General features: G+C 45.3%; 1 protein-coding gene across 1 annotated transcript in view; it reads left to right on the plus strand.

Annotated features, from left to right (window-relative positions):
• The first annotated feature begins 440 nt into the window (after positions 1-440).
• The window catches only part of SLC26A9 (solute carrier family 26 member 9), a 185,488-nt gene continuing 166,796 nt past the window's right edge, over positions 441-19,132 (plus strand). Inside the window, exon 1 of the mRNA XM_073666947.1 lies at positions 441-613. The gene's annotated coding sequence lies outside the window, so the exon portion shown is untranslated. The remainder of the gene's footprint in view (positions 614-19,132) is intronic.

Raw genomic sequence — 19,132 nt, forward strand, 5'->3', positions numbered from 1 at the left:
TGTGTATGTGACAGGGCTATGGGGTGGTCTGACCACAATGCTTTCTTTCGGGAATTGTAGACAAGAAGATGAACATGAAGTGTATTCACTGCCAGGTAAGGGAAGGGGGCTAGTTGACAGCGTCCCCACTAAGCCTTTATCCCTACCGCTCTTTCCCTTTTACCTGGAGTTCAATTCTTGGGAAACCTTTGGAGTACTCAATGTGGTCTATTGTCCTAGAGTGTATTTAGGAAATTTCAGAATCAGATCAAGGCAGAAAAGGAAGCAAAGGGGTGGGAGGGCTGATGTAGGAACAAAAAGAGGGCTGTTGTGTTCTCCCCACTGCCCCCTCCATTCACTAGCCCACCCCCTTCTCTTCTTATCAGTTTTTCCTATCTCCTGGCTTAAGCCCTGTTATACCATTCCTAATTCACTTCTCCTGTGCAGCCAATCCACAGCTCCTTACTGCCTCCCCCCTCCCTATTTGCCACTGTTTATAAATGAGTCAGTGGAGATCAGAGAGGAGTGCGCTTCATTTACTTTCTCCCTCCACCTCAAGTACCTCCACTCCAGTAGCCTCTAGCACACCTCGAAACCTATTGGCGAGCTCACACTCTGGATACCAGGCTGCCAGGTAAGAGCCGCACATTTCTGTCATTCTCACCTAGTAGACAGATGGGCATTTCGAAGAGACTTATATGAGATTTATGGACATTATTTACTTTTTTTATATTATATATTGTATATAATTCTAAAAATTTTGTTTTTCACTATATCTAATTAGCTATCCAGTTAAATGCATAGTCAATTGGCTTTATGATTATAAAGTATCTCGAAAAGTATAAAATATCTGAAAATTAGCCCGATAGTATGTATAGATATATATGCAGATTGAATGGCTGGTATTATAAATGTGAATGGGGTAATATTGAATAAAAGAATATTAACAGTGAAGGAATTATTTTGCGCAGTTAATTCATGATCATCTGGCTAACATATGTGTGTATTTGGGTAGTAGATTAACATCACTGGCACATATCATCTGTCAGACATTCCTATTATACATGTACCATTTCTTAACCGGACACAGATTTCGGGCACAAACATCTCACCTCCTCCTTCTGCACAGGCTTTCATATCATCATTTCATACAGAGACATCAGGAAACAAGTGTCACTTCATCGTCTCATACCTGTTTCAGAAATTCCACTTTTCTGCATGTTGAACGCAGGTTTAAGGAGAACATCATTGACTTAAACCACAATACTCCGCTCAGCTTCTTTAAGTTTCCTTAGACTTTATACCTCCTGCTTCAGTATAATCCCTGCATGTTCTCATAATTTCTAGTGTTGATCGTTTGTAATCACTCCTACCAGGTCTACATATGGTAAAAGGTTACACATGATATTAATAAGACTGTGCTATAAGTAATATTAGTATTATTAGTTAGATCAATGCTTTGCGGATCTAATTAAAAAGTAAGAAAAGTTCAAGGGCAAAGAAAGTTATTATAGTGCAAACATGTCCTTACATAATTAGCTTAGGGATATCAATCCATTAGCCTCTTATCTCATCCTAATACATTGATGTCAGAAATCAGGTTCTCTCTATTTCATTTCCGTTAGTCACACATCTCAGGACTTGAAGGAACATTCCTGTGTCAGCCAGGCTTCAATCTTTCTCTCCTTTTACCCAAGGATGTTAGGGTACAGAAGCAACTTTCACCTATATTTTACGTTGACTTAATCAGATCTCTTCTTCTCTGGGACAACTGCTAGTATAAGAATGTTCCATCATTAAAATCAATATGGTGAAAATAACATTCATATTGAGGGTGATGAATAAGTGGAATAGGCGGCCACGTGAGGTGGTGAGTTCTCCTTCAATGGAAGTCTTCAAAAAGAAGCTGGAAAGACATCTGTCTGAGATGGTTTAGTGAATCCCGCATTGAGCAAGGGTTGGACACGATGACCCTGGAGCTCCCCTCTAATTCTAACATTCTATGATTCATTTTGATCATATTAAAATACCTATAAAGCCGAAATGATAGGTGCGGTAAAGCAGGATGGAGGTTAATATTTTGGAGAATGGCTTCCAACTGGATCCAGTAGGTCCATGTTGAAATTATTTGACCAATGTTGGTTGAACCATTACTACAGTTTTATACCATTTGTGGTGTCTTGGAGTTTGTTGAAAGCTGGACTCTTGGAAATGATGCGCCCCCTGGGCCGTGGGGTACTCGGTAGCCAGGCCAGTCGTTGATAGGGGAGATGTCACAGTGGCGGTGACCCGGTCCGTGACCCAGGGCAGTCAATAAAAGGGGTTTTAAAGAAAAGGATTATAGTTTTTATGTTTAATGTTCATGAAGCCACCTGTGGTATGCGGCTAAAGGGAGCCGCCGCTGCGGAGCAGGTCCTCTGGAGCTGTTGGTAATGCAGCAGAGTTGGTTCAGCTCTCCACAGGTAGAGCTAAGCTTCAGGGCATTGCTGTGGTGATTATAGGTGAGGTAGATGTTGTTGTGCAGTGTGGTGCAGGGGATGATGGCGCAGCAATAATTCACAGAGACAGTGGGGTGCAGTCTTCAGGGTTTACTCACGATTATCACGTTGCTCCTGGTTACAACTGCAGATTATAACCACCCATGTCGACCGGTGTTTACTCAGGGAGGGGTTCAGCAATCCCTCAGGTAATTCAAGAGCACTTAACGGGACCCCTTTCCGTGTGCCTCTCCTGGTCGTCTTCCTATGCTGGCTCTCACCCTCCTGCCCTGCGCCTCGCAAACAGTGTCCCAAGCCGGTAACCTCAGATCTTGGCGGGCAACCTGGAGTTCCCTGGATCCTGTGTGGCTACCTTTTTGGCGATTAATTGCGGCTGTGGCAACTGCACCTTGGAAATGTAGAAGCCTCTGGTTTCTAGCTGAATATTGCAATTCCCACTAGTTAGGGGCCGGTCCCCTCTGCGGCTTGATCCTTCCACTCCTGGTAGATTCGGGCGTACGGGTGACCTCCTGCACTCCCCGTACCCCTAGGATCCACTCTTTCCTTCTGGAGCCTTTCTCCCTGCTCCTCTCTTCTCTTCAGTCAGTCTCACCTCCTGGGCCTCTCTCACTCAGGCCCTCTCCTCCTGAGCAGAGCTCCTGCTCCACACACTCTCTCCTCACTGTTCCCTCAAACTGTTCTGACCACTTCCAAGATGGCTTCCCATTTTTATATCCTTCTTCTCTAGTGCTCCCCTGTTATGCTTCCTCCACCCACACCCACTACATGGTTCCCCCTCTCTTGGTTCCCCCCACTCCAGCCAGGGACAGGGCTCAGCAGCACAGCAGTGCATCTTGCCCCTCCTGCTGGTCTGGAGTAGTGTAGTGTTGGATGCAGGTGTTTGGGTCCCGGGCAGTACTCCATCCTTACCTGAGAGTGAGATACCACACCTCTGGGTGAGATGCAGTACCTCTGTGGCGACTGAACCCTCAGGGGCACCACAGAAATACTTCTCAAACTTTTCTTTATTGTTTTTGTGGGGGCTAAAAATTAAACCACAAAGTAAGAGAAATGATACGTAATTGCTACAGGTTTGCTGAGTTTACTTTTATTTTCTAGGATCTCCAATAGTTAGTGTTAGAAATGAGCAAAAAAGATTTGCACTACCATGGTCCGACATCCACTTCGAATCTTCGTGGCCACCAGACCGGGTCAGAGCAAACTTCCTTTGCCAGCACTTAGATTGCCAGAATCCTGGGATCCTTTTGTGATTACTAAGCCCTCATGATGTCAAGATGTAATGTGAGACCTAATCATTAAGCATTACCTGAAGTAGTGGATATACATCGCTCTGCAATGTCATGGTATTGAGGGGACCTGTTAACTGCATAAAGAGCCCAGGATGTTTTGCAATTGAAATGTTGGTTGTAAAGTTTGCTCAGCACTGGTCCTTTATATCATCTCCACTTAATGTGTATTGTTGTAGAACCCCAATAAGAAATAAAGAATTCAAAGAGGACTTCGTGGAACCCCAATTGTCTTGCTATTTTAACATTACAAACACACTACAGGCTGATCCAACTTTGATGTAATGGCTTTAAAACAGTATTGTGTGTGGCCTCCACGTGCCTGTATGACCTCCCTACAACGCCTGGGCATGCTCCTGATGAGGTTGCGGATGGTCTCCTGTGGGATCTCCTCCCAGACCTGGACTAAAGCATCAGCCAACTCCTGGACAGTCTGTGGTGCAATGTGACGTTGGTGGATGGAGCGAGACATGATGTCCCAGATGTGCTCAATCGGATTCAGGTCTGGGGAACGGGAGGGCCAGTCCATAGCTTCAATGCATTCATCTTGCAGGAACTGCTGACACACTCCAGCCACATGAGATCTAGCATTGCCCTGCATTAGGAGGAACCCAGGGCCAACCGCACCAGCATATGGTCTCACAAGGGGTCTGAGGATCTCATCTCGGTACCTAATGGCAGTCAGGTTACCTCTGGCGAGAGCATGGAGGGCTGTGCGGCCCTCCAAAGAAATGCCACCCCACACCATTACTGACCCACTGCCAAACCGGTCAATGCGAAGGATGCTGCAGGCAGCAGATCGCTCTCCATGGCATCTCCAGACTCTGTCACGTCTGTCACATGTGCTCAGTGTGAACCTGCTTTCATCTGTGAAGATCACAGGGCGCCAGTGGCGACTTGCCAATCCTGGTGTTCTGTGGCAAATGCCAAGCGTCCTGCACGGTGTAGGGCTGTGAGCACAACCCCCATCTGTGGACGTCGGGCCCTCATACCACCATCATGGAGTCGGTTTCTAACCGTTTGTACAGACACATGCACATTTGTGGCCTGCTGGAGGTCAATTTGCAGGGCTCTGGCAGTGCTCCTCCTGTTCCTCCTTGCACAAAGGCGGAGGTAGAGGTCCTGCTGCTGGGTTGCTGCCCTCCTATGGCCCCCTCCACGTCTCCTGGTGTACTGGCCTGTCTCCTGGTAGCGCCTCCAGCCTCTGGACACTACGCTGACAGACACAGCAAACCTTCTTGCCACAGCTCGCATTGATGTGCCATCTTGGATGAGCTGCACTACCTGAGCAACTTCTGTGGGTTGTAGAGTCCGTGTCATCCTACCACGAGTGTGAAAGCACAACCAACATTCAAAAGTGACCAAAACATCAGCCAGAAAGCATTGGTACTGAGATGTGGTCTGTGGTCCCCACCTGCAGAACCACTCCTTTTTTGAGAGTGTCTTGATAATTGCCAATAATTTCCATCTATTGTCTATTCCATTTGCACAACAGCATGTGAAATTGATTGTCAATCAGTGTTGCTTCCTAAGTGGACAGTTTGATTTCACAGAAGTTTGATTTACTTTGAGTTATATTCTGTTGTTTAAGTGTTCCCTTTATTTTTTGAGCAGTGTATATACCGTATATATATTTCAAAACCAAAGAAATGAGCCAGAGCATAAGCTGCTTAAAGAGCACGTTTACACTGTGACCTTTTCACAGTCAAAACCCAAGAACAAAACAAGACAAAAAAAAAATATATGTATATACATGTAAAGCGCCATGGAATAAATGGCGCTATAATAATAAATAATAATAATAATAACATACGTGTAGTACCTGCTATGCAGCTGCAAACTGAATCTTTAATACAAGTAACAGAAAACCCAGCTATGTAGTTTCCATATAAAATTTAGAGGTATTTTCATCCCTCCTTTTAATATTGAATTTAATGAAGGTCATTGGTATTTTTCACACTTGGAAACTGATTCTCATTTGAAACACTTTAATCAGTTTAAGGCCAGGTCTCCACTATCAGTATTTGGTCAGTATTCGGTCAGTATTTTTTCTCAGGAGTGGGAGCCAAAACCAGGTGAGGAACAATCAGAGAAACGGTATAATAGAAACAAGTCACCAATTCTGCATTTATCACCCACTCCTGGTTTTGGCTCCCACTCCTGAGAAAAAATACTGACCGAATACTGATAGTGGGGCCGTGGCCTTATAGGTGGTAGGAAATGACCCAGTGTGGGGAAGTACTGATTGGCCATAGTGCTGGTCACAATGCTGATATCATACATATGATAGCAAATAGTAGGTCAACAGAAGCAAGACTTTTCACCTCCTAATACACAGATAAGGTCCTAGTCCTTCTGTTTTAACTCTTTCATCATTCCTTTTCCAGTAGCTAATGGGTTAGTAACACATTTTCTAGGAAGGACTCTCTCAAAGTGACTTCTAAACATGACTCAATCTTATCAAGAAGCAAAACACTCATAACTGGAAAAAGTGATAGAGGACTGATATGATATGAAGAAGGAAGTGTTAACTCTTTAGTGCCTTCAATAATGGTTTTGTGATATTTTACTTTTGCAGTGGAAGGAAAACTCTTTTATTGCTGTATAAAATGAGATGCCAGATTATTAGTTGCTATGAGGAAAAAGGCTACATGATAATATGCAGATAAGAACATTCCCTATAGAAAACAAAGGGGGAATTATACGTTTTACTAAATTAAAAACACAAGTAGATTTCTTGTTTTCACATGAAATGGATATAGCATTCACAAAAAAAATCATCTCACTTGGACCAATATTTTCCAAACAATATTAGAAAATGATAGCACTACACCACAGAGGCAGCCAATGAGGCTCTTATGAGGTCACTGGAGAGTGGGGGCTCAGCAAAAGGTTGGCTATGTCTATTATTTTAATGGGTGGTGAGACCTTGTGATTAAATGAGAACTGTACTTTCAACAAACTTTGCATAAATCAATAATGCAAGCAAATATAAGAACCTTTATAATATGTCTTATCAGACAAATATACTTGTTTATCCACTTGTGAGCCATTTCTCCCCCTCCCCTTGCTTCCTGAACCCAACATTCAGTCTGTAAAAAAGTTAAACATATTATTGAAGTCTATAAAGTGAGAGGAGGAGAGAGGAACAGGGAGAGGCCTTGACACCCTCATAGAACTAGATCCATGCTAAAGCTTCGGTAGCAAGGTATTTATCTCATCCTAAGCTGGTTGCACAGCTACACAAATTTACACTACTGATGTTATGATCTGCAACAAGCACTAAGGAAAGATAGGGGAAAGCTGTCCCTACAGTAAGACTAAGCTGAATCCCTACGATGTAGCGGGATGCCTGTTCCTAGTGAACAGACCCGCCTTAGTCCTCGGCTAGTCTGAACGAAGACCTATAGAATTAAGGGAGGGGTCCCTAAAAGAACTAAGGACTGGGACAAAAAATGGGACACCTCCTAAACAGAAATTGTTATAGAACACAAAGACAAACGGACAAAAATGTACTAGAGGTCCCAGAGGACCAAGCGAACTGACAGAGATAGGCACCGAAGCACCAGGCTAGCAAAACAGTCAAACAACACTGAAGTCCAGCAAAGCCAGAAGGGCAGAGCTGGAATATAAAGGCAGATGGTCACGTGACCGCAAAACACAAGATAGAAAAAACTAACAGGAGGGTTCTCATAGTACCCCCTCTTTTATGAGGATCCTCCGGATCCTCCAGGCCCAGGCCTGTCCGGAAACCTCCTGTGGAAAGCTTTAACAAGCCTAGGAGCAGAGACATCATCCGTCCTTACCCAGGAGTTGTCTTCGGGACCGAAACCCTTCCAGGAGACAAGATTCTGTAATCTCCCTCTATGCCATCTAGAATTCAAGATACGCGAAATCTCAAATTCGCCGTCTTCCACCACAGGAGGAACTGTGACAGTGGCATCCCTATCTGACACATCAGCCTTTTTCAACAAGGAAACATGAAACACAGGATTAATCTTCCAGGAAGTAGGGACATCCAACCTAATAGCAGATGGGTTAACAACCTGAAGCACTTTTAATGGACCCACAAACTTAGGACCCAGTTTTTTAGAGGGAATCCTCAACCGCAGGTTCTTCGAGGACAACCAAACTATGTCACCCACAGTAAACAAAACCTCTTTACGTTTCCTGTCAAAATACTTCTTGGACTTCTTGTTAGCCTCTTGAAGGTGCAAACTCTCTCCGGAAAAATTCTCCTCCTCCGGCACCGCCGACCCTAATTTGGAGAACGAACCAAAAGACGGATGTCTCTCAGTACAACAAAAAAAGGAGCACACCCAGCAGAGGAGGCTGTATGATTGTTAAGAGCAAATTCTGCGAGAGGCAGAAACTCAGACCACACCTCTTGATTGTCTGCCACAAAACAACACAAAAACTGTTCAACATCCTGGTTCTTTCTTTCAGTCTGTCCATTAGACTCAGGATGACAACCAGACGAAAATGACAAATGGACTCCCAACCTGTCACAAAAAGCACGCCAAAAGCGAGCCACCAACTGAGGTCCTCTATCAGAAACAATATCTGTGGGAACGCCATGGAGTTTGACAATCTCCTTAACAAACGCATTAGCGAGTGTCTTGGCGCAGGGCAACTTAATGAATGGAACCAAGTGACACATCTTACTAAAACGGTCCACGACCACCCAGATGACAGTAAAACCCTCGGACACAGGAAGATCAGTAATTAAATCGATTGTGAGATGCGTCCAAGGCGCACTAGGAACTTCTAGAGGGCAAAGCAACCCCGCAGCAGGAGTATGTGAAGCCTTTGACCTAGCACACACAGTACACTGACGCACCCACCTGATGACTTCCTTCTGCCATCCAGGCCACCAAAAACTGCGACTGATAAGTCTCTTAGTTTCCGAAATTCCTGGATGACCTGCCAACCGAGACTCATGACACTCCACAAACAAATCTCTCCTAAAGGCTCTAGGCACGAACAACCTCCCATGGGGAGTGTTAGATGGAGCATCATCTTGAGATTTCAGAATCCCATTCTCCAAAACGGAGTCCAAAGCCGCCACCACAACTCCTTTCTGTAAAATGCTCTCCTCCTCCTCGGCACCGACCGTAGGAGAGAAGCTGTGAGATAAAGCATCGGCTTTAACATTCTTAGTACCAGGGATATAGGTAACAGAAAAATGAAACCGAGAAAAAAAAAGTGCCCACCTAGCTTGACGGGCATTCAAGCGCTTGGCAGCATCCAGATAGATCAGATTCTTATGATCTGTGAAAACCTGAATAGGAAATCTAGCGCCTTCCAAAAAATGACGCCAATGTTCAAACACAAGTTTAATAGCCAGCAACTCCCGATTTCCAACATCATAATTCAGTTCGGTTTCCGAAAATTTCCTCGAAAAGAAGGCACAAGGATGTACTCCACCCTTGTTCTCCTGAGACAAAACTGCTCCGACCCCAACCGATGAAGCATCGACCTCGACCAAAAAAGGCTTGGTCTCATCAGGCTGCATAAGGATAGGGGCAGAACTGAACCTCTCTTTGAGATACTCAAACACTTCAATGGCCTCAGTAGTCCACTGGGCCGTATTCGCACCTTTCCTGGTGAGATCGGTTAGAGGTTTAACAATTACAGAAAAATTCTTAATGAATTTCCTGTAATAATTGGCAAAACCCAAAAATCTCTGTATAGATTTCAAACCAATAGGCCTAGGCCATTCCTGCACAGCCTGAACCTTCACCGGGTCCATCTCAAAGCCCTCGCTGGAGACAATGTAGCCCAAAAAACTAATTTTGTACACAATGAACTCACATTTCTCCAGCTTAGCAAAGAGTGAATTATCACTCAATAACTGCAAAACTTCACGTACACTCTGCCAATGGGACTCCAGATCTGGTGAATAAATCAAAATGTCATCCAAATACACAACCACATTCTTACCAATCAAAGGTCTCAGGATGTCATTAATAAGGTTCTGAAAAAATGCAGGTGCATTGGTAAGACCAAAAGGCATCACCAGATTCTCAAAATGACCTACCGGAGTGTTAAAAGCAGTTTTCCATTCATCACCCTCCTTCACTGGTAACAAATTGTATGCCCCCCCGGAGATCAATTTTGGAGAACCACTTGGCTCCCACTAACTGGTTAAACATGTCAGGAATTAACAGCAATGGGTAGGAATTGCGTACGGTAATCTTATTAATTTCACGAAAATCCAGACATGGACGTAAATGCCCGTCCTTTTTTTTAACAAAGAAGAATCCAACTGCCACAGGCAACTTAGAAGGTCTAATGTGACCAGCAGCCAGGCTAGTCTCTATGTACTCCTCCAAAGCCTTTCTTTCAGGGATAGTCAGATTAAACAAGCGACTTTTGGGAAGAGTAGCACCCGGAACAAACTCAATGGCACAATCATAATCCCTATGAGGAGGTAAAACTTGCGACTCCTCCTCCGAAAAAAAACTCCAAAAATCTTGAATAGGTACCAGTAATTCCCCTTTTTCCACAGCCGTAATGCGACCATTACAACATTTATCATAGCACTTCGGACTCCAAGACTTAATCACATTAGTAGACCAGTCCAATAAAGGATTGTGCAGTTTTAACCAAGGCAATCCTAGAACAACTGGAGAGGGCAAATTATCCAAAACAACCAAGTCCAAAATTTCTTGGTGAACTCCATTGATAGTGAGGGAAAATGCAGCAGTCTTGTGAGTAATACATTTCAAAGGAGTGTTATCAATTGCAACCACAGAAATAGGTGATGACAAAGGTTTGGATTTCAATTTAAGGTTTTCCAAAAACCCTTTATCAATCACATTAAGTGTTGAACCACAATGCACAGATACCTGAAATTCAATCAAATCTCCCTGCAGAGTAGTACTCCCAGAAAGAAATACTCCTGCAGAGCGTAAACAAGCTATACGGGCGTAACTGACCTTTTTTTCTTTCTTTACTTAAACGACACTCACAATACTTAATCAAATGGTCAGCTTTACCACAATAAAGACACAAACTTTCAGCGAATCTCCGGTCTCTTTCCTGAGAGCGGAGTGACATTGCCCCCACCTTCATTGGTTCTCCGCTGTCAGAGCAGATTTTCTGGGAACTAGGACCTGAGTTACAGGAGTTTTTACATCATTCACCCTGGACCTCAGTCTCCTGTCCACACGAACAGCTAACTGCATAGCTTCCTGCAGTGTCTCAGGTGTAGGGAATACAATTAGCAAATCCTTAACCCTTTCACTCAGACCAGCAAGAAATAAACATCTCAGCGCAGAATCATTCCATTTAACTTCTGAGGCCCATCTCCTGAAGTGTGTGCAATAATTTTCAACATCATCTGACCCCTGATTCAAACGTCTAAGTTTTGATTCAGCAGATGAGATTTGATCAGGATTGTCATATAATAGCCCCATAGCAGAAAAATAAATTTCAACAGACCACAAACACGGATCATTAGGTTGGAGAGAAAAGGCCCACCCCTGTGGTTCCTTGCGCAAAAGTGACATAATAAAACCAATGCGCTGTGATTCATTCCCAGAGGATCTTGGTCTCAAACGAAAATATAACAAACAAGCATTTTTAAAGGAAAAAAAATCTTGCTGTTTACCATAAAAAACATCAGGCAGTCCTACCTTGGGTTCGACAAAATGCGCTCCAGAACAGCTACTCATGTGTTGCTGGAGCTCGGCCACCTCCAGAGACAATCCCTGCAAGCGTTGAGCCAAATCCTGAACGGAAACCATACTGATCCCCGAATTTCTTTCCGTTAAATTTTTTTGGGCTGGACTTACTGTTATGATCTGCAACAAGTTCCTAGTGAACAGACCCGCCTTAGTCCTCGGCTAGTCTAAACGAAGACCTATAGAATTAAGGGAGGGGTCCCTAAAAGAACTAAGAACTGGGACAAAAAATGGGACACCTCCTATACAGAAGTTGTTGTAGAACACAAAGACAAACTGACAAAAATGTACTAGAGGTCCCAGAGGACCAAGCGAACTGACAGAGATAGGCACCAAAGCACCAGGCTAGCAAAACAGTCAAACAACACTGAAGTCCAGCAAAGCCAGAAGGGCGGAGCTGGAATATAAAGGCAGATGGTCACGTGACCACAAAACACAAGATAGAAAAAACTAACAGGAGGGTTCTAACAACTGGGATAATAACTATGCTTAAACTGCAAAGGAGAGAAAATTCCTCAGATTGTTACAGGATAATTTTATAGGCCAGTTTGTGGAAGACCCAGAAAGAGACGATGCTCTGTTGGATGAGCTCACTGTGTGATACTCCTTTTCAATGTGCAGTGACAGTGCACTCCCTTGCTGGCTCTAACGAGAAGTGATGAGCCGGCAAGACAGCACACTGTCCTTGTGCATTGTAAAGTAGAGAATGAGACCAGCAGTGAGAGCAGAGACCAGGATCGCCCTGAGACGTCATCAGTGACGTCTGGTTTGATTGCGTGACTGGTCTCTGCTCTCTCTGCTTGCTATGTTCTTTCGTTTGCAATATGCATTGTCAATGCTGCGCTCTCTTGTGGGCTCATTCCTTCTCACTAGAGTTAGCGAGGGAGCACACTATCACTGTGCATTGAAAAGAAATATCGTGCAGGGAGCTCACACATGATCAGTGGAGCAGGGACTAGCCCAGCACCTGAAATGGACGCCACTGATGACGCTTCATTTCAGGGTGGGGAAAGCAGCTGCGGGAGTAACCTAAGTCCCAGCCCCATGATGATGTCCCATGTGAGTATCCCAGCATGCACTGGGAATTCTCAAATGAAACATCATCAAAAAAGTAAAAACGTTTTAATTAAAGTACATTAAAAAACAATTTGATTATGACATTAATTAGATAGACATTTAGGTTTTAAATCAAGTTTAGTTTCAGACCACCCCTTTAAATAACTCAGCTCAGTTATAACTTTGCTCCTGTACATCATTTTTAGAGACTGGTACATGGCGAAGTGATAGGCGCAAGGCTAGAATCATAGAATGTTGGAGTTGACCCCTCCAGGGTCATCGTGTCCAACCTCTGCTCAATGCAGGATTCACTGAACCATCTCAGACAGATGTCTGTCCAGTCTCTGTTTGAAGACTTACATTGAAGGTGAACTCACCACCTCTCGTGGCAGCCTGTTCCACTCATTGATTACCCTCACTGTCAAAAAGTTTTTTCCAATATCTAATCTGCATTTTCTCCCATTCAGTTTCATCCCATTGCTTCTAGTCATTTTTTTTACGCCTCTGACCCAGCCAAACCAAATATCACACTTTGCACTGACGAGGGGCAGTACCCCGAAACACAGTGTCTGCAAATTGAGATTTTGTTTTTTGCTATTATCCTAAGACATGTGACAAGGCTACTGCAACCTCTTGCTCTGTGGCCTCCCTTCACACACTCATGCGCCCCTCCAATCTATCCTAAACTCTGCTGCCTGACTAATCCACCTGTCCCCCCGCTATTCCCCGGCCTCTCCCCTCTGTCAATCCCTTCACTGGCTCCCCATTGCACAGAGACTCCAGTTCAAAACCCTAACCCTGGCATAAAAAGCCATCCACAACCTGTCTCCCCCATACATCTGTGACCTAGTCTCCCGGTGCTTACCTGCATACAACCTCCGATCCTCACAAGATCTCTTTCTCTATTCCCCTCTAATCTCCTCTTCTCACAATCGCATACAAGATTTCTGCCATGCATCCCCCCTACTCTGGAACTCTCAACCCCAACATATCAGACTCTCGCCTACCGTGGATACCTTCAAAAGAAACATGAAGACCCACCTCTTCCGACAAGCCTACAACCTGCATTAACCATCGCTCCACTGTGGCGCCCAGCTGCGCTTGGTACCACAGATCCTAGAAGAGTGCATTGATGGAATCCTCCACAAGAAGCCCCCATAAACATTCACACATCTCCACCTTCCACCTCAGACCAGCAGAGGGAGCCCGTTAGGGATATAAATAGGGAAGGTGGAGCTAGGCAGTTCAGTCAGTCTGGAGTGCACAGAGATTGAAGAGCTGTGTGTGCGGAGAAACACGAGGGTTGCTGTGTGAGGCAAGCTAGGCCTCCAGTGGTCCTGAAGCCCAGTCTAGACTCAGTAGAAGCTCAAGTAAGTGAGCTTAAGGTGTGCCGACGCCTGTAAGAGCGATGAAGAGCGGCAAGCTGCCATTAGTGTGAGTAGCCTAGTGAGGGCCCGAGCGTGGCCGAAGGCGAGTGGAAAGTGAGTAGCAGTGGGGGCAGAGGAGCTTACCCAGCTCGCCCCGAAATATATACCGGACACCGGGTCCAAGCTTACCGGGATCTCTATGACCCAGTAGGCATAACCGGAATCCCTGGAGAACTACAGGTCCCAGGATCACCAGAGAGCTGAAACGTAACAGAGCCAGGAGACACATAGGCCCCGTAAGCTGGGAGCGTGCACTCCAAGAGAAGGCCCTACCACAACGTCAGCCGGTGCAGGACAGAGACAAAGTTAGGCTTAGCTCCAGGCAGGTCAGAAACTTACTAGGCAGAGGCAAGAAACAGGAGGCCCTACACCCGCTCATTGGGGAGGATCCTGATATGCACCCTTCACCCTACAGTGCTCCGGGATGTGCCTGAATTACCACCAGTAAAAGGTACTGAAGTGACTACCGTGTCCGTCCCCGTTCTTGCTCTGACCCGGCTGGGTCTCGCCAGTCCTGCATCCCCCTCTCCGTACGCTGCCCTGAGGCCTAGCTCCACCTGTGGGGAGCTATACCATCGAGCTGCCTTATCACCGGCCTCAGTGGACTGCTGCAGCGCTGGTGATTCTCACCAGAAACCACAGGTGGCGTCACGAACTTTCATAAAATTAACAAGCAATCCCTTTTTAAAAGCTGACCCCAGGGTACGGGCCCGGGAGCCGACCACCGCGACATCCCCAAGGTCAGGCAAAAGGCCCGGGTACCGAGTCGTCCCCATCCCCCTGTGTGAGTCACCACCATACCGCTGCACAACCAGCTCCACCCTCACCTACTCTATCCTCACCCATCCATTGCAGATTGTGAGCCCTCGCGGGCAGGGTCCTCTCTCCTCCTGTACCAGTCACTGACTCATTTTGTTAAGATTAGTGTGTTTTTGCTATTTATACCCCCTGTTTCTGTCTACTAACATTGTAAGAACAAACCTTATAGGGTTATTCTCATTCTGATCTCAAAAAAGCACTCTTACTAACTTTTTGCATTAAACCTGTGTATACTGTATGTGTATGCAGTGTAGTGTCAGTGTGTTAATATATTAAGCCATCTGTGTCTTTTCCAGTATACAGCATTGTTCAGCTCCTCTTTTGAGTGACGTCACCACTCTTCACATTCTCTGGGTCATGCTGTTCTCTGTGTGACCTGGAAGTGGCTTTTACAATGTAAGCCTATGGGGTATCAGACCGAGGCTCCAAACGTCAGCACTCTAATAGTTGCAAGTGAAGAAAAGCAGCTTTATTCAACCGAACAGACACGTGCAAACGTTTCGGCCAAATAGGGCCTTTCTCAAGGTTTATCTGTGTAGGGTACTAAGGGGTCGGAGGGTCCTGACCTGTGCGGATCTAGTCGCACCGTGGCTGTCACATATTCACATACTGACACTACACAGGTTTAGGGGAAAAAATTGAATGGGAGTGCTACTTTAACCAATAATTGTATATTGTTCGGAGGTAGGACCTGGAACTATTGAGAGATGGTGTTTTATGCTGCATTCAGCCCTCTCCACTGAAGTCTATAAAATTAATGTAGAAAGCAGTGCTGCTTGTTCCATTTTTTCTGTCATTCCCATAAACTGGCAAAGGGACGGCTGCATGCAAGTGGAGCCACCTCTCCTTTGAATTTTCTGAAACCTTTTCTCCTGATTGGTGATGGTCATAGATGAGCCAGCACCTTTATCATTCACGTTCCTATCACACCCATACAGTTCAAATGGAATAGCAAAGCACATGATTGATCATTACTCCATTCACACTTTTTGCCATAGTATCCAAATCTATAACCTACTATCCATTTTAATATTTTTGGCTACAATACCCCTTTAGTTATAGGACAGCACTGTGTTGAATGTCCAGTTTAATCAACATGATCAAGACAGGTTATTAATTTATGGTTGTAAATCATACGGGTAGTGTGTCACATAGCGGTCAACCAACTATGGCTCTCAAATGGAGAGAAATTAGTGCAAACTGATACATTTTTGTTATTGGCCATGTAGTTGTGTAAAATCTGCATTACCATTAATATTTAATTAATCCTACCAGAGCACCTTAAGGCCATGTGCACACGTTCAGTATTTGGTGAGCTTTTTGCCTCAGTATTTTCAAGTCAAAACCAGGAATGGGTGATAAATGCAGAATTGGTGGCTTGTTTCTATTATACTTTTCCCCTGATTCTTCCACTCCTGGTTTTTGCTTCCAATCACTGAGGTAACAAACTCACCAAATACTCAATGTGTGCACGTGGCCATAAGGTTTGCACTTAAGCAAGAACAGATCTTAAAAACTTAGAGAAGAGTATAAAGTACAAGGTAGCATAATTTTTTTAATACAATATTTAAAGGGGGTTTCCACTACTGTGAAAATTATGTCTTAAATATTGGATACGTCATCAATATCAGCAATGTCGAAGGTCCAACATATGGCTCCACCGATTAGCTGTTACCGGCTCCGGCAATGGCTGGATGTAAACGGTACACTGTTTTTGAATCGTGGCTGATCTGTAGTATTTGGCAATAGTCACTAAACAGTGTGAAAGACCTGTGATGTTCAGCTCAGTACATTGCTTACATCCGGCCATTCACTGCTTACATCCGGCCATACACTGCTTACATCTGGCCATTCACTGCTTACATCCGGCCATATACTGCTTACATCCGGCCATACACTGCTTACATTCGACCATACACTGCTTACATCCGGCCATACACTGCTTACATCCAGCCATACACTGCTTACATCCGGCCATTCACTGCTTACATCCGGCCATACACTGCTTACATCCAGCCATACACTGCTTACATCCGGTCATACACTGCTTACATCCGGCCATTCACTGCTTACATCCGGCCATTCACTGCTTACATCCAGCCATACACTGCTTACATCCGGCCACACACTGCTTAGATCCGGCCACACACTGCTTACATCAGGCAATACACTGCTTACATCCGGCCATACACTGCTTACATCTGGCCATTCACTGCTTACATCCGGCCATACACTGCTTACATTAGGCCATACACTGCTTAAATCTGGCCATTCGCTGCTTACATCCGGCCATACACTTCTTAAATTAGGCCATACACTGCTTAAATCTGGCCATTCACTGCTTACATCCGGCCATACACTGCTTAAATTATGTCATACACTGCTTAAATCTGGCCATTCGTTGCTTACATCCGGCCATACACTGCTTACATTAGGCCATACACTGCTTACATCTGGCCATTCACTGCTTACATCCGGCCATACACTGCTTACATCCGGCCATACACTGCTTACATTCGACCATACACTGCTTACATTCGACCATACACTGCTTACATCCGGCCACACACTGCTTATATCTGACCATTCACTGCTTACATCCGGCCATACACTGCTTACATCTGACCATTCACTGCTTACATCTGGCCATACACTGCTTAAATCTGGCCATACACTGCTTACATCCGGCCATTCACTGCTTACATCCGGCCATACACTGCTTACATCCAGCCATACACTGCTTACATCCGGCCATACACTGCTTACATCTGGCCATTCACTGCTTACATCCAGCCATACACTGCTTACATCCGGCCATACACTGCTTAGATCCGGCCACACACTGCTTACATCCGGCCATAAACTGCTTACATCCGGCCATACACTGCTTACATCCGGCCATACACTGCTTACATCTGGACATTCACTGCTTACATCCGGCCATACACTGCTTACATCTGGCCATTCACTGCTTACATCCGGCCATGCACTGCTTAAATCTGGCCATTCGCTGCTTACATCCAGCCATACACTGCTTACATTAGGCCATACACTGCTTACATCTGGCCATTCACTGCTTAGATCCGGCCACACACTGCTTACATCTGGCCATACACTGCTTACATCCGGCCATTCACTGCTTACATTCGGCCATACACTGTTTACATCTGGCCATTCACTGCTTACATCCGGCCATATACAGCTTACAACCGGCCTTTCACTGCTTACATTTGACCATACACTGCTTACATCCGGCCATACACTGCTTACATCCAGCCTTACACTGCTTACATCCGGCCATTCACTGCTTACATCCGGCAATTCACTGCTTACATTCGGCCATACACTGCTTACATCCGGCCATTCACTGCTTACATCCGGCCATTCACTGCTTACATCCGGCCATACACTGCTTACATCCGGCCATTCACTGCTTACATCCAGCCATACACTGCTTAGATCCGGCCACACACTGCTTAGATACGGCCACACACTGCTTACATCCGGCCACACACTGCTTACATCCGGCCATACACTGCTTACATCCGGCCATACACTGCTTATATCTGGCCATACACTGCTTACATCTGGCCACACACTGCTTACATCCGGCCATACACTGCTTACATCCGGCCATACACTGCTTACATCTGGCCATTCACTGCTTACATCCAGCCATACACTGCTTACATCCGGCCATACACTGCTTAGATCCGGCAACACACTGCTTACATCCGGCCATATACTGCTTACATCCGGCCATACATTGCTTACATCCGGCCATACACTGCTTACATCTGGCCATTCACTGCTTACATCCGGCCATACACTGCTTAAATCTGGCCATTCACTGCTTACATCCAGTCATACACTGCTTACATTAGGCCATACACTGCTTACATCTGGCCATTCACTGCTTAGATCCGGCCACACACTGCTTACATCTGGCCATAAACTGCTTACATCCGGCCATTCACTGCTTACATTCGGCCATACACTGCTTACATCTGGCCATTCACTGCTTACATCCGGCCATATGCTGCTTACAACTGGCCTTTCACTGCTTACATTTGACCATACACTGCTTACATACGGCCATACACTGCTTACATCCAGCCATACACTGCTTACATCCAGCCATTCACTGCTTACCTCCGGCCATTCACTGCTTACATCCGGCCATACACTGCTTACATCCGGCCATTCACTGCTTACATCCGGCCATTCACTGCTTACATCCGGCCATACACTGCTTACATCCGGCCATTCACTGCTTACATCCAGCCATACACTGCTTACATCCGGCCACACACTGCTTACATCTAGTTATTCACTGCTTACATCCGGCCATACACTGCTTACATCTGGCCATTCACTGC

The sequence above is a fragment of the Phyllobates terribilis genome, unplaced genomic scaffold (assembly GCF_046119375.1).
Source record: "Phyllobates terribilis strain yellow unplaced genomic scaffold, ASM4611937v1 Scaffold_2__4_contigs__length_985480577, whole genome shotgun sequence".
Lineage (NCBI taxonomy): Eukaryota > Metazoa > Chordata > Amphibia > Anura > Dendrobatidae > Phyllobates > Phyllobates terribilis.